Genomic DNA, 17,345 nt, shown 5'->3' with positions numbered 1-17,345 from the left:
TTAAATTACGGGTGAACAGAAGGAAGTAAAAACCACACGTTTGCATTAGCCGTCTACCTTTGCACGTAAAGAAATTTGTGCGTACATACCTGAAAACTAGTCACATTTTATTTATAATTTTTTGCCTTAAAAAAATAAAAAACAGTTCATGCACTATTTTTTTTTCTTTTCTCAAAAAATACACGAGTTTTTGATTTAATATATATAATTTCCACTTTATGGAGTGGAATTTTTTTTTTAAATATCTAAAAAAAAAGAAAACATTGAATGAAATAGAAATAATTTTCGTAATAAAACGAAACTTTCTGTACAATATAAGAAGATTATAAGGTTTCATTAAAAAAAAAACGTGGTTTAAAAAAAAAGGTTTTAAACTTCAGACTTTACAAGTAAATTTCTAAAAAACACTTCTTTTTTTTGTTTTAAATTTGAATATATTATTTATTGATCTTTTATCTTCAATTTGTGATATTTTTTTTTAAATTACATTTTCACCCCAAACAAGGCATATTGCCACTTTGTTGTAGGGGGCTACTATCAGGGACATGGGCATCATGGATACTGTGTAGGGAGTTGGGCAGCAAGATGTCGGTTCACATTGCACTTGAACTTATGCATCTCAGTACAGTTGGGGAAGCAGGCACCCAGCAGGGAATTCCAAAGTTTAGCTGTTCTGGGGAAGAAACTACTGGAGTAGAAGGCTCTCTTACATCTAGGGATCTCTACTGTGAAGGGGTGGGATTTAGCTGCTTGTCGGGGTTGTCAGGGGTAATTACATCGTGGGGGCACAAGTGCTTGCAGTTCGTCAGAGCATTCACCGTTAAAGTACTTGTAGAAAAGGCAGAGGGATGCAACATTTTGTCGATGGGACAGGGGCTGAAGTTTAGATGACAGTTCAAGACCTATCAGATTGGCGACTCTCTTTTGAACCTTGTCTAGGAGCGAGAGACTAGAGGTAGATACACCAGCCCAAATATGACAACAATACTCCATACATGGGCGAATGGTGGCCTTATAGAGGTATAGGATACTTTCGGGCGTTAGTATCTTTCTAGCACAGTAGAGAGAACCTACCTTTTTCGCAGCAGTCCTGGTGATACTCTCGATGTAATTGTTCCAACTCATGTTTCCTGAGAGCGTTAGGCCAAGGAGTTTAAAGGATATACTTTCAGATAAAGTCATTGGCCATTGCTATTGGTGGTAGAGACGGTTTCTTGTAATTATTGAAGGAAATAAGTTTTGTCTTGGCAGCATTGAATGTGATCATCCATTTATGTCCCCATTCCACTACAGATTGGAGGTCATCCTCTAGGGCTTTTGCCATTTCTTTAGATATGTGTTCATTTGTTTTCCTGTCATGTCTATTATAGAGTGTGGTGTCGTCAGCATATATACCCATCTCACAGGCAATTTTGTCAGGGAGGTCATTTATGAATATTAGGAATAACAGAGGTCCCAGGATAGACCCCTGAGGCACTCCCGCATTTATATCGTATTGTTTAGATGTATGACCGTCAAGGACAACCTGAATTTTTCTCTTATCTAAGAAGGATTTAATTATGTCATGTATTCTTCCAGTGATACCATATGATCTGATTTTCCGGAGAAGACCTTCATGCTATACCCTGTCAAAACCTTAGATATATTTAGAGCTACCGCTCTACCCTCCCCCGCTTTGTCCAGTGACTGGTATATACGTTCTGAGATTACAGTTAGGATGTCTACTGTTGAACGGGCTTGTCTAAATCCATATTGTTGGTCAGTCAGAAGTTTAGCATCTGTAAGGTGATGGACTAGAGCTTGGTTAATTATTGTCTCAAATATTTTGGCGAACAGTGAGAGGAGGCTAATGGGGCGATAATTTACTGGGTCAGTTCTTTCGCCAGAATTCTTGAAAACTGGTACTACAGAAGCAATTTTCCAGCAGGCAGGAAAGCAAAATTCATTAAGGCATTTATTATAAAGTTTGGAGAGAACTGGAGCTACTTCGGCTGAGCACTTTTTTAATAGTACAGCCGAGATGAGATCAGGTCCACATGCTTTTGCAGTGTCAAGATTTCTTATGATAGCATGCACCTGAAAAGGGATGATTTTCAGATCGTCTAATGTGGCGTTTGTCCACAAAGGAAAGTCAGGGAGGGGGTGGTTGCCAGGGTCCAGTGTGGAGTTGGAGGCAAACCGACTGGCAAGCATGTTAGCCTTCTCAATTGCAGAGCAAACAACCTCATGATTGTTGGATAGTGGGGGGTTGTTGATTGCCCATTATTTACTACACTGTTGTAGATTTTTCAGAAGTCACGGGTCCCTAATTTCTGTGCTTCGATGCATTTTTTGGTGGTTTCAGTAAATTCTCTCTTAGCTGTCGCTATTTCTTTCTTACAGTTTCTTCTGGCTTCTATAGACTTTGTTTATTAGGGTACAGTCCTGGGTCGAGGGAGAGCGGTAGAGAAAATAAAAGTAGCTAATGTTATGTTGCATGTTAAGTCTAAAGCACATAAAGGCTTGATCGTCCGATTCTAGTTTAGTTTCTCTAGTCAAGGGGAGGATGTTCCGAATATATACTCCAAGCCCGTGCATATGTCTGGATTGTGGCCTCGGGATAGCCCACCGATGATGAGTGCAGGGTCCATTTCCATGCACGACATGGCACTACAAACAACCCGATATTATACAACTGTTGATGGAGCAGCCACTCTAAGCGCTACCAAAAAGTTAGGGCACCTGTACTACTAGTTGGGAACAGCAGCCAGGAACTGTCTATCCGGTACCCTCAACCCATCAGACTATGGTCAACCCAATCTACTTGTACTGACATTATGGCATCCAAGCACTCCCAAGTGCCCAGTTTAGGGGATGGGATGTATCGGGAGTAGGGAAAATGGCATTCATTGCCCTAGTCAGGAAACAAGATCGACCACTGAAGGTCTGTCGACTCCCTGTGATTCGACCTCTACACCTAGCTAATAGGCAAAGAAGGAGTATGGAAGCCGGGCGATAGACAGTGCCTATCTACTCCTTAAGCAGTTTAGGTTTGCAGACCAGTAATTTGTTTGAGTAACCATCTCTAGGAAGGTTGTCATCCCAAACTGGAAAGGCCTTCCTCCCCTTAGGTTTAGCTTCAGAGTTTTCCTTCTCCTAGACGGATGACCTGGGAAGATCTACAGGTCCATCAGCACCGAGAGGGTTTTCCTTGCGCCTGAGTCTTAATCTAGGTATTTCTGCGCCCCGCGTTGGTGGGTAATGTTAACGGATTAGTTTATAAGGGTTATATATCAACTGAAAAATGATACTCCTCAAATTATTACGATTATAATTACAGGGCATTGCAATTTCATTGTTTGTTACTATAGGAGGGGCTGAGTAAGAGTTCATGCAGTGGAAGCAGCTATATATATATATAAAACTTTGGTACATAAATTAATTATTAAAGTTTTAATAGACATTTCAAAATGGGGGGGTGAATTTTAAAAAAAAAAGTTTGTCTAAAATATTATATTCGGTTTATTGGAAAGAGCATAAAATTTCACATTGACCCTGAAAATATCGTAAAAATTGAACGGATAGAAAAATTTTGATAGATTTTTAAAGTTTTAAAATTGAAAAAAAAAATTAACTCATAAAATTCAATTGATTTCATTGCGTAAAAAAAAATGGCTGCATCACTAATGCATCACTCGGGTTATTTCCTCAAATCAGTAATGATATGTTCCGAGCCCACCTCCACATTCTCTCATTCATAATTTTTGGTACTTAAGTATTTTTGGTACCGTGATGAAATAATATGTTACTATTTTGAAAACCATTTTAACATGGTGAGGGGAGAGTGTTTGGTAACTATTCTAACAATTTAATAATAAAAAAGATATCGTGAAACTTGAATTTAACTTGAAAAAACTATTTAAAAATAGTGCTGTACCCCCCCCCCGCAATGCATAAGCACCTATTTATTTATTTACTTATTTATTGTGGACATGTCGTGCAGTCGTGTGCACGTGCATTTCATTTCAGATGCTATCAGTTTGTTTCGTCGATAGTATATGGCGGTTACCATAAATTTAACGATGTTTGAAAAAGGGTCACCATTTCGGTCGGTCCCCTTTTTAGGGCACCTCCGACATTAGAGAGAGAACAAGAGTGCTGAAAAAGAACGGTTGTGGAAAAGAAAACATCAGTTATAATTAAGTGCGACGAGACTTTAGGATTGATAATGTATAATAAAGGTTTCAAGATATAGGGTACAAAGAGGATGGTACATTTCTTTGATAAAAGTTTTTACCCAGGGAAACTGGTCCGCCACGTGTTGATGCTTCTATCGTTTCCGCATGTCTGAGACAGATTTCTTCTTTGTATCTCCCTCCAAGACAGTCCTCTATTCCGATTGGCTGAAACCTCTGGTGACGTTGAGAGAAGAAAGGAAGGGAAAAGTAGAAGAGTAGGGAGAAAGAGAGAAATAAGGGAAGCATACCGTAGCAGCATCATAGTAGTAGTTCACTACAAGTACTCCACGACTTGTTCGGTACTAAGTTGTCCAACTTATTTAGATTAATTGCTACGTGCTGACTGATGCTCAATTATTATTATAAAAAAAGTTTGTCCCCCCCCCCAATATATTAAAAGTCGTCTGCTCTGCTTCTTATGAGCTAATCGCGCTTGTTATGGCATTTTGATTGATTGATCAACTTGACCAGTTGTCGTAAGTTTCCGGTTCAGCCCTACCAGACATTTACGAGAATCCGGTTCGCAATATGCACTAGTACCAAATGTGGAGGTTTTCAGAGCATTACTAAAAGCGGCAAATAAAATTAAGTATGCCTCCAGAGCACTACTAAAAACGAGCCCCGCCTTTTCTTTGTAGAAAAAAAAAAACAAAAAAAACGATAAATTAAATGCGGAGATAGCGTTTTTCAATTTGAAAAAATGCTGACTCATTTTCCAATACATGATGACATTACAAATGGGAGGGAGTAGAACCAAGGGCGATAACTCAATTCACATTTATTTTGTTTCTTTGTTTTTGTTTTTATTATTATTATTTTATTTTTTATTTTTTATTTTATTTATTTATTTATTTATTTTTTTGCTTATGCGCTTATTGCACCGCACTATTTTTTTTTTGGGGGGGGGGGGATCTCCTACTGCAAGAACTCAGCCACCAGGGTCGGAAAGTGGGATTGAGAAGTCATTGCACTCTAACCTGCAAAAAGTGCCTGCGCAGTCCCGTCAGCATTCTCTGGTAAGGGCGCCTCGGGCGAATCGCCACTTCTCAATCAACAGGGATTCAAGCTAAATTCAAGTTTTATATTTTTTCATTAAATTATTAGATGAAAGTACAGAAGTTACAAAACACCGTCCCATCCTCATGTTAAGAATGGCTTTCTAAATAATAACTTTATTTTTATTTCTATTTTTTTACATAGACATCACCACTTTATTATTTCAACATGAAGTACCTCATTTTTTGCTGGGTTTTTTTTCTGAAAATTTAACTAAAAAATGAAGAAAAAATAGTTTATATTAGATGTTCGCTTTAACACTCAGGTTTACGGGGTTAATGTTAATAAAGTGCATTTTAATGAAAATTTAACCGAAAAAATTATATGAAACAAAATGAAGAAAACGCCTTACCGCATTAAGTTATCATCGTTGGTCGTTGGTCCGACTTGAATGGCGCTGTCTGTCCCTCCTCGGTCATTCCATCCTCTTAACTCTTTAATTGAATGGGGGGGGGCATAGAATATGTCATTTTGCTTGTCTATCCTCGAGGTGTCAGCTCCACTAAATTCGTATTATTATCATTTACTCACTGGAGGGTTTCTCGCGAGCTATCATCAGTGATTGTAAATTGACCATGACAAGTTGTTTCCCTGGAGTCTGAGTGACAGGAAGCCTCTCCAGATTTCCAACACTTTCTGCTTTTTTTTTTCTTCTTTTTGATAACTGTGCAAATCATTCAAAAAGTTTGTTGCTTTGTTTGTTGTTTTTGCTTGTTTTTTTTTTTGTTTTTTGTTTTGTTTTTTGCTTTGTTTTTGTTTGTTCGTTATTTTTCCAATGGAAAGAATGCTTCTTTCTTTTCTATATTCGGGGTTTTTTTTGGGGTTTTTTTTTTTTTTCTAATTAAAAATTAAAGGAAATAAATATTTTAAAACTTTCATCGAATAAATAATTCCGTAGTATGTTGCGTTTTTTTTTTTTGGGGGGGGGTCAAAAATAGAATTATAAAATTAAAAATAAATTTTTGGATCGGAAAAAAAAATAGAAGAAAAATGTCGTCTGCTTCCATGAAAACTTCATTTTTCAGTTTAAGAAAGAGATTGTTCCGTTCAAAATTGCTAGTAAGTGCTATCATTTTACAAACAAAAAATGGCCAGGTTTTAATTGCCGTATTTTTGTCTTCTTCTTAAAGAATTAAGGCGCCATTCATTTCTTTTCCTCTTCTTTTTTTTTCCAAAAAAATAAAAAGCATCATGATCGAAGATGAGACGCCATGTTAAAGCAATTAAATAATCATGTGACTCAATATTTTCCTTCTTATTTCTTTCTTTCTTTCACTACTACTACTACTACTAATAATAATAATAATAATAATAATAATAATAATAATAATAATAATAATAATAAATAAATAAATAAATAATTTATATAATAATGTTTATTTATTTATTTATTTATTTATTTTTAGCTACCAGACCAGCTTTCGTGTGTCTGCACGTTTTCCTCGCCTCTGTGTAACTTTGTAAACATCCATATTGAATTATCTTTTTATTCGTTATTAATCGAATTTATTGTAATCAGATTTGGCGCTTCTACACTATTTGAACGAAATTTCGAAATCGTAAAACTGAATTTCACATGAAAACAATGGTTTCTACGTATTCATCGTATTTTAAAGATTATGATACCAAAAACTTCGAAAATTGATAAGGTAGAAAATTATTTTAGAAAATTTAACTCTGAAAAGAATAAGACCATAATTCACGCTCCCTCTAAATATTAGAGTTATTTCCCTTGCACTGTTCCATTTTCGTAAATCAGAGTCAATGCATTTAATGATGCGTATTTAAACCGGGGAGGTGAGAAGCTGAAACAGATAACGAAAGACTAAGGTCTAAAATATCACGTTTTATGTACGTTATGAAAAAGAAAAACCTGGAATCCTAGGAAGATCTCCATCATTCCAGTAATTATTGAAACAACCAAACTCATGAAAAAGAATTTCTAAAACTACCGGGTGGATATACCCGGTGAACCAAGTGCAAGAGAAAAGCAAACAATTGCACTTACAGGGATGGTTAGAATCTTTATAAACATCTCTCCATTATAGTTTCTGAAATAGCAGGCGAATGTCTGGCATCCATATATATATAAGAAAATTGAAGAATAGAAAGTTGCCCATCTCTCTCAGCTATCTTAGCATTTCTAGCGTTCCCTCTCACTCTAAGCCATGTTTAATTTCAGAAGATTTTCTGAGGGTAGCTATTTTGTACAAGTCTTGGAAATGAAGAATTTTGAGTGGGTAGCTGTTCTGTACAGGTCCTGGACTTTATAATTTTGCAGGCAAAGAGCAAAAATATCCTTCTCGTTTCGGCACAAAAAAATTATGTGCTGGAATGCTAAAAGATTCAATATTTTTATGGAGCAATTCTGGTTTCTGATTGGTTGCTAGCAAAACGTGGCCAATTTGGTTGATCAGCTCTTATAAGTAGAATATTCCAGCTTTCAGTAATCATACTCTCATTTATCAAAAATATTGTAACAAGTTTCCCTAAATACTTTAATAACACAAAATACATGTCAAAAGATACTTTAGTTCTGGGATTGAGGGTTTTTTTTTTCTTTTTTTTTTTCTTTTTTTTTAAATATGCTTTAATTGTTTTAATTAGCCATAATTTAAAATTAACTAAATAAGTCACTCATCTCTTTCTTAGCATTTCTATCGTTCCCTCTCACTCTATGTTGATACAACTATTCTGCAATATTTCTCTTGACCACCTTTACATCCTGTGTTGATGCACCACTAATATTTTTTAAATGTATCTGTGAGCACTTAGAGAAAGAGTGACTCTCTTTATTCAGTTTCAACATTTAATTTACATATGTTTGTTTCTATACACTACAAACATATAAGTACGAGTAGATGAAAAAAATAAGCCTCTTTAATAATAATAATAATAATAATAATAATAATAATAATAATAATAATAATAATAAAATAATAATAATAATAATAATAATAATAATAATAACCTTAAAGTAAAGAGATTTATTATTTTTAGTTGTGTAAGAATATTTAAATTGCTTGGAAAAATTCATCATCATTTAGTTCTTACTGGGGATGGGACATCCCTCTGGATTCTAGACATTCACCCACTATTTCATACATTCCAGCCGAGAGATGTTTTTTTTTTTTAGATTCTAACTGTCCTTTTAAGTGCAATTGTTTGTATCTCTCTTGCACTTGGTTCACCAGGTATATTTGTCAGTTAGTTTTTGAAATCTTTTTTCATAAATCCGGTTGCTGCAATAATTAATGGAATGATGGAGATCTTACTAAGATTCCAGGGGTTTTGGGGTTTTTTTTTTGGTGGTGGGAGGGTCATGTCATACATAAGATTTTGGTACTTGGTTATCTTTTCCCTCTTAGCCCTGTTTAACCCAGCATCATTGGGGAGACTAACTTCTACTAAGGTTGCTTCTTTTTCTTTCTTGTCCCATTTCATTATATCAGGTTTAATAGCTCCATTTTCTAGCTACATAGCTGTAGGAAGTGCATAATCATTGTGGAATGGTGTATGACTTATACTAGAAAGAACCGTTGAAAATATGTTTACAATGTCACAATTTATGAAGTATCAAATGATTTCAAAGTAGAATAAAAATTTTCAGCCCAGAAAATTTCTTCTTCAGTGACCAAAGATAGAAATGATGAAGTGTAGTATTGGAACAGATACTCCACTTTGAAATATGTATTTGTAGAAATATATATATAAAAAAAAAATTACATTAACAACAAATTAGTAGGGTTATGACAACAGCATATTCTTTTCCTTGTTTTGATTCTCAGGTATATATCCATTGATATCTTATATGTTTTTATGTAGAGTGATGTGATCCTCGGTTGATTAATTGTGTCTAACTGTGTTGTATATATACTCGAGAGTAAAAACAATGAAACGAATATGCTGTTGTCATAGCCCTACAAATTAGGCACTAGATCATTCAAAAGTGTGAGATAGTTGGTCATCCATGGTTTTGAATACTTACAAAGGTCTATCCTACTCTTAACTAGAATCATCTCGGTCATCACAACACTACATTCATACTAGGAGGTCATTCTACTGAAGATATACTACAATTTGATCTTAAGAATTTAGTTCTTTCTCACTGCAAGAACTTAGACATCAGGGTCAGAAAGTGGGATTGAGAAGTCAGGACCCAGAGGAGAGGCACCCTGACCTGCAAAAAGTGCCCCGCAGCTCCATTGGCGCTCCTAGTGAGGGCGCCTCAGGCGATTAGCAATGAACCAACTCCTTCTCAAAGAAACAAGGCAAAGCCTGGGAGGGTGAACCTCCTAGAACTGCACAGAACTAAACTCCCACTGCAAAATCACCAGGGACCAGGTCATTACAGGAATGGTTTAATTTCTGTTGATTTTGGAGGCCGAGTCAAAAGAATGGATAACTCAACTAGCTTCAAAGTCTGTCGAAATCTGAAAGGGCCGACAACTTAAAACATGGGAATGGAAGTGACATAGAGAGAAAGATGGGCTTGTGAAAATTAAGCGGTCATAGAAGAAATAACTGGACGTGTGTATAGAACAAAAACTTTTGTTGGCTCCTATTAGTAGGATTACTATGAAAGTGGAAGGTTGCAGTTTTTTCAAAAGAGGAGTTGTTGCCAAGGGAGATAACTCCTGTTTAACTATATACAACAATACATAGAAGCATGGCTACCGTACACGATAGAAGGCGGTTATCGATTACATGTGTATGGCTACAAACATAAAACCTAGGATATAAACTCTTTGTTAGCTTTACAATAACGCAACAAAGTGTAAATGAGATTGCATTGCAGAAAGGAACTCATGAAATGAACAGAAACACAAAATATTTGTCATCTTTCTATGAAATTGTGTTTAACGCCTGTAACTTGAAGTTTTTTGTTTGAACTGAAAAGTAATTTATACAAAAAGGTTTTTCAGTTTCCTATTATCACGTCTCTTCACAGGGAGATGTTAAACAAATGATCAGTTTTTTGTTTTTTATGTTGAGAAAATAAATCTCCCCAGATGAGCCACTCTAAATTGTGACAAAAATAAAAAATATACTCAATCTAAAAGGATTTCTCTTTCACTGACTAAAGAGAGAAATGATGAAATTTAGTAATGAAACAAGGTACTACACTTGAATCATAGCCAAAATGATGCATAGTTCAACTAGTTTTGAAGTCTGGCAAAATCTGAAAAGGCCAACAAATTAAAATCTGATAATGGAAGTGACATAGTGAAGAGAAAGAAGGGATTGCAAAAATCAAGCAAACATGTGAAGAAAGCAGTTAACAAAAATGAGCAACCAAAATAGAGTACTTAACATAATTAAATCCTTCTTAGATAAGAGAAAAATCCAGGTAGTCCTCGACGGTCGCACATCTAAACAATATGATATAAATGCGGGAGTGCCCCAGGGTTCTATCCTTGGACCTCTATTGTTCCTGATATTCATAAATGACCTCCCCGACAACATTGCCTCTGAGATGGGTATATATGCTGATGACACTACACTCTTTGGCAGACACGACAGGAAGACGAATGAACACATTTCTAAAGAAATGGCAGAAACACTAGAGGAAGACCTCCAATCTGTAGTGGAATGGGGACAAAAGTGGTTGGTCGCGTTCAATGCTGCCAAGACTAAACTAGTTTCATTCAATAATTACAAGAAACCCTCTCTACCACCAATAGCAATGGCCAACGACCCTTTATCTGAGAGTCCATCTTTCAAACTCCTTGGCCTAACGTTCACAGGAAACATGAGTTGGAACAATTACATTGAAGGCATTGCCAGGGCCGCTGCAAGAAAGGTAGGCTCTCTCTACCGTGCTAGAAAACTACTAACACCCGAAAGTATCCTGTACCTCTATAAGGCCACCATTCGCCCATGTATGGAGTATTGCTGCCACATCTGGGCTGGTGCATCTGCTACTAGTCTCTCGCTCCTTGACAAGGTTCAAAAGTGAGTCGCAAATCTGATAGGCCCTGAACTGGCATCTAAGCTTCAGCCTCTGTCCCATTGACGAAATGTTGCATCCCTCTGCCTGTTCTACAAGTATTTTAGTGGTGAATGCTCTGATGAACTGCAATCACTTGTGCCCCCACGACGCGAGCACCCTCGACAAACCCGACAGGCTACTAGATCCCACCCCCACACTGTAGAGGTCCCTAGATGTAAAAGATCTTTTTACTCCAATAGTTTCTTCCCCAGAACCGCAAGACTCTGGAATTCCATTCCAGGTCCCTGCTTCCCCAACAGTACTGACGTGCAGAAGTTCAAGTGTAACGTGAACCGACACCTTGCTGCCCAAATCCCTACATAGTACCCCAGTAGTTGTTGCCCCTGATAGTAGCCCCCTACACCAAAGTGGCAATTTGCCTTGTTTGGGGTGAAAATGTAATAAAAAAAAAAAAAAAAAAAAAAAAAAATAGATCTAAATAAGTGCAACTCCTCGTTTAGAAAAAATGTATCGTCTGTGCAATAAACTACATGTCTTTAATATCAAAAATCTTAATGGACATCTTTCCCATTTCAATCAAAAAGAAAAAATAAAAAAAGATAGGAAGATAGCAGCTCGTGATTTCTGGAAAATTTATATTGTGTAGTGAATAAAGAACGATCAGTAATTCTTCCATTATCCAACAATCAGAAGGTCGCATGCACGGCAGCCAAGAAGGCTGAACTGCTTGCACCTCAATTCACCTTAGACCCAACAGACAACTCCTTTTCAATTCACCTTAGACCCAACAAACAACTATTTTTCAATTCACCTTAGACTCAACCAACAACTCCTTTTGAATTCACCTTAGACCCAACAAACAACTCCCTTTCAAATTTCTCTATGCAGACTCAAAGCCACACTTGATGATTTGAAAATCACCCCTTCTCATCTCCACAACATGATAAAAAATTAAGACACCTCCAAGGCGTGTGGGTCATCTCATCCTTGCTATATTAATTAAGAAATGCTTAGCTAGGATAGCCTCTATACTTTCCACATTCTACTACAAATGACTTACTGAATCTTGCTTCCCAAATAGCTGGAAAATAGCCTCTGTGGTATCTATGCAAAAAAAATTCTGGTGAAAGATCTGACCTGCTTAATTATCACCTAATTAGTCTCCTCCTCGACTTTTCTAAATTCTTTAAGTCATTAATCAATCAAGCACTAGTCCACCACCTTGCAAAAGCTGGTCTTCTCTTTGATTGACTGTATGCATTTAGGGAATGCTGTTCTACTGCAGACATTTTAACAGTTATCTCTGAACGCATATCCCATGCAGTGGATGAGGCAGAGAAAGCCAGGGCTGTAGCCCTTAATATACCCAAAGCCTTTGATAAAATCTTGCATGAAAGGCTCCTAATAAAAATTAAATCATATGATATAACTGGACAAATACTAGATATAATTACGAGCGGCGTGCAATAAGTAATGCTCCTGGCTCACTTCCAGTTGTCTGATCTAGCTGAAATTTTGCATGTGCAATGATTTATATCTCTACGGGTTATGTGGCAAATTACAGCTCTGAACTAATTGTGGTTTCTGTTTTACAGGTGTTTAAACTGAGTCAGGTGTGAAATGGAGCCTATTGAATGTCAAGCAGTGATCCGGTTTTTGTATTTGAAACACCATAGGAGACTTTTGATGAAATGAAAGAAACTTATGGTGATAATGCCCCATCATATGACCTTGTAAAACGCTGGCATCTTGAATTCAAACATGGCCGGAAGTCTGCGGAAACACCTCCCAGACCTGGTCGTCCCCTTTCTGCCATTGATGAGGCATCTGTCCGTCAAGTTGAGGCTGCCATTTTGGAAGATCAGCGCATTACTATTCGCCAAATAGTCCAAGAAGTCGTCAAGATTAGTACAGGGTCTGTGGAAACTATTATTCATGACCATTTGCATATGCATAAGGTATCTGCCAGATGGATTCCCAAGTTGCTCACACCATTCCAGAAACAAGAACGCGTCAAGTGCTCGAGGATAAATTTGGAGATATGCCAAGAAGATGAGTCAAAGTTTTTCAAAAGACTGATTACACAGAATGAAACCTGGGTCCATCACTATGATCCAGAGACCAAAGCCCAGTCAATGCAGTGGAAGCACTTGGACTCACCACCTCTAAAGGAGGCAAGGGTGCAGTCCTCCGCTGGCAAGGTCATGCTTACAGTCTTGTGGGACCAGGATGGAGTAGTGATGACAGATTTCCTGGCAAAGGGTACCACAATTACAGGAGCCTATTACGCTTCACTTTTGAGGAAATTAAGGGAAGCTATCAGAATCAAGAGGCGGGGCAAGATCAACAAAGGTACCCTCTGCCTGCAGGATAACGCTCCGGTCCACAACTCGCATGTCGCCAGATCAGAAGCACGGGCGTGTGGTTATGAAATCCTCCCCCATCCTCCCTACTCTCCTGACCTTGCACCCTCTGACTTTCACCTCTTCCCAGCCATGAAGTTGTTTTTGAAAGGAAAGCGTTTTCCAGATGATGCAGCCTTGATTTCTGAAGTCACGTCGTGGTTGGAGGACCAACCTGGGGTGTTCTACAAAAACGGTCTCCAGAGCTGAATCAAACGATGGGAGAAATGCATAACTCTGGATGGTTCCTATGTTGAGAAAGACTAATAACTGTGCCAAGTTTCGTTGCTCTACTGCTATGGGAAGTGGGTCAAGGGCATTACTTATTGCACGCCCCTCATAGATCCTTTTTAAACAAGAGGACCATCCAAGTTGTCCTTGATAGACATACATCCAAACAACATAATATAAATGCAGGAGTATCTCAGGGTTAGATCCTTGGATCACTATCATCCCTGATTTTCATAAACGACCTCTCTGATAACATTGTGTCTGAGATGGATATATTTGCTAATGATACAACGCTCTGTAATAGGTATGAGGTAAAAACGGATGTACATATATTTAAGGCAATGACAGAATCTTTAAAATACAATCTCCAGTCCATAGTGGAATTGTGGCTGTAAATGGATAGTAACAGTTAATGCTACTAAGATTAAGCTGCTTTCCTTTAATAATTACAAGAAGCTTTGCCAATAATAGCCATGACAAATAACACCCTACCTAAGAGTTCTTCCTTCAAACTCCTCGGCTTATCATTCATAGGTAATATGAAGAATAGCGGTGAAAGAGTCCTTAAGCAGAACTACAAGACATGATTCAAACGAAGATATCAACACCCAAAGCATTTACCACATCAGCAGCAGCTCATCTTTCTTTATTCTTGGTAGAATGATGACCTTGACGGATATTCCTGATAGGCGAGGGGAGGTGATAGATCTAAGATGAGGAAAAATAATATGAGATGCCCTAATTTTAGCTGAGTATGGAATGCAGTTGGATATTTTCATATTCTTCATTTTCAACAAAACAAAATTTAACATAAAACATTTTCAGCTTCATTCCAAACACTGTGGAAGGGTTGAATAGGCTTAATGGATACAGTCACAGACTATGTAATCTGATTTATTGTATTTAATTGATGTTTCTTTTTTTTTTTTTATGTAACTAATCAGTCGTCCCCAAAGCACTTCAGGATAAGAAATAATAATATGGATGGATTGGATTATCAGTTGAATGACGAAAAATATTATGAAAGGACTAAATTTTTAACCCATTAAAAATGGGCAAAAGTTATAACCCGTTGACTTAGAATGCCAATTTGATGGTTGAATATGGTTAATCGTGCTTATTTTTGGCATTAAATACTAATCCATATTAAATACTAATCCATATTAAATACTAATCCATATTAAATACTAACTGTGCATTAAATGGATACAATAATACTTAGTTCGCTGCACCTTGTCATAACAAATTAGTTTCCGAGAAAAAGTTGAACGTACAGACAGACAGAGTAAGAAAAACATAATATAGATTGAAAATGATGAATGAACCAAATTTGATTACTTATGAGAGCAGTTTATGACAGATTTTGATACAATGGAAATAACCTCCACCCTTTTTTCCTATATGGACTTATATTATATATGTGGCAGAGTGCATTGTGTGGAAAACGGAGATGTTGAACTGTCAGCAGCAACAGAGGCCAGATGTACTCGTTGATGGTGTCACAGGTTAAAATCGTTGACACTCAGGTGCATCGGGAGCCAGAACAGATTTATATAAACAAGACAGTTAGCTTGTCGAGAGAGAGCAGAGGAGCGGAGACGGCAGATACACGCGCCTGACTTGTGTAGGGAGCCACTCGCTGTCCACCAACCGTCACCCACCACCACCCTCTGTCCTACGTCGCACCAAGCTCTCACTGATTACACGCAACCATTGAATTTAGCATTGTGAAAAAGAAATAAAGACATTTATTTTTCTACAAGTTTTTTTGCATCTGTTTTAACCAGAGAGCACTGCAGAACACATCATATATAAAACTAGCCTGGGTTCCCGGCGTTGCCTGGGTGTTTGAAGGTGTGTGTTGAGCAAAAAAAAAAACCCAAAAGGTGGTAGTAGGCAGGCAGAAACCGTACTGCAAAGGAGGGAAAGAATGTGAAAAAAAATGTGACGTCTTTGCTGTTGCGTTCATCGCCAAACCGGAAGTGGCGAAGGTTTAAATTAAGGCAAGTCAATCGAAAAGAGGGGATGACTTTCGAAAATATTGGGGAAAAAAGCGACCTCCTCCCTATAGAAAAGTGCCCAGTTGAGAGTGAAGGAATTAATGTTTTTAGCCAATGTTTCGATATTTGTCATCCAAAGGGTTGAGCTTCAAAACGATACCAATCTCGTGAAAATCCGTTGTCTCTGTCGAAAGTTTTAGGCATACATACATACATACATACATACATACATACATACATACATACATACATACATACATTTAAACAGACAAGTGAGATTTATATTATAGATGAGCATCGACTGAAAAAAGTTTTACTTCTCACATTAGTAATACCTTACTAATATCTGCCTATTCATAATTGCAATAAACCTTTTTTTCTTCATAATAATAGCATGTTTCGTTTCTTTTTTGTTTATTCTTTTCACTTGTTAACAACCTTGTCTATTGTACTCCCTTATTAAGGGTGCAACAGATTTGAAAATGAACATATTGTAGTTTGTAGGGAAGTATTCCTATGGTATTATGTTCCACAGACGGGAAGTTCTTGGAAAGAAACTCTGTTTATAGAAAGTCCACGTTAAACTAATTAAATTGAAGAATAAGGGAAGTTCGTTGCAGTTGTGGTAATAAGACTAGTTCTTGTTGTGAATGTCTTATAAAAAGGGTCTCAAGATTGGAGCTCAGTCAAGTACCTTCCAGGAAAGTTATGCATTTATACCATTTGGATAATGCCAAATCGGCTGCTCAGGCATTTTTTTTTTTTTTTTGGAGTGCAGAGTATGCTAATCTTAGTGAACAGGCTTTCAAGTTAACACTTGACTTTGCGTTCAACCTCTTTGAGAGGCAAATAAAATACTGGTCTTATTATTATCAATCTCTCTCTCTCTCTCTCTCTCTCTCTCTCTCTCTCTATCTATCTTAAAGGTATAAAATGGCTCATGTCCATACTGATAGAGAAAAAAGACAGCTATTAGATGTCTGCATGGATACAGTAGTAATAAAAAGAAATAGAAACGATGAAAGGAACAATGAAATGTGTTTTATGATAACCAAATAATATTTATTCATATGTGTGTGTGTGTGTGTGTGTGTGTGTGTGTGTGTGTGTGTGTGTGTGTGTGTGTGTGTGTGTGTGTGTGTGTGTGTGTGTGTGTGTGTGTGCAAAAGACAGGTGTTACACATATGCTTATAGGGATTAATAAGGACAGTGTGTTACATGTATTTTAAGTTGCATTTATTATTCCACAGTTCAAGAGTAGATGCATGTGCATGCATAAAAGAATGAATACAAAGAAGAAGTGTCGATTGGGTGGATGAATACTCATCTTCTTCAGTGGTTTGGGCTTTACATCTTGAAGGAGCTTGTAGCAAAAAACGTTGAAAAGTTGAGTTCTTAGGAAAAGAGAGAGAAAAAGCTATGGTCATGTGACCAGCGTTTATTTTATTTTTTTGGTTTGTTGTTGTTCTTTTTAAGATGGGGGTCA

At 37.1% G+C, this 17,345-nt stretch overlaps 1 protein-coding gene across 1 annotated transcript in view; it reads right to left on the bottom strand.

The window, feature by feature from the left end:
- The window catches only part of LOC145301289 (uncharacterized), a 539,758-nt gene extending 532,558 nt beyond the window's left edge, over positions 1-7,200 (bottom strand). Inside the window, exon 1 of the mRNA XM_080144564.1 lies at positions 5,626-7,200. The gene's annotated coding sequence lies outside the window, so the exon portion shown is untranslated. The remainder of the gene's footprint in view (positions 1-5,625) is intronic.
- Between the last annotated feature and the right edge of the window lie 10,145 nt (positions 7,201-17,345).

Source organism: Euprymna scolopes, chromosome 2 (assembly GCF_053919585.1).
Source record: "Euprymna scolopes isolate OS-2025 chromosome 2, ASM5391958v1, whole genome shotgun sequence".
Lineage (NCBI taxonomy): Eukaryota > Metazoa > Mollusca > Cephalopoda > Sepiida > Sepiolidae > Euprymna > Euprymna scolopes.
Note: the sequence above shows the minus strand (reverse complement) of the source record. Positions and strands in the feature narration are given on the sequence as shown.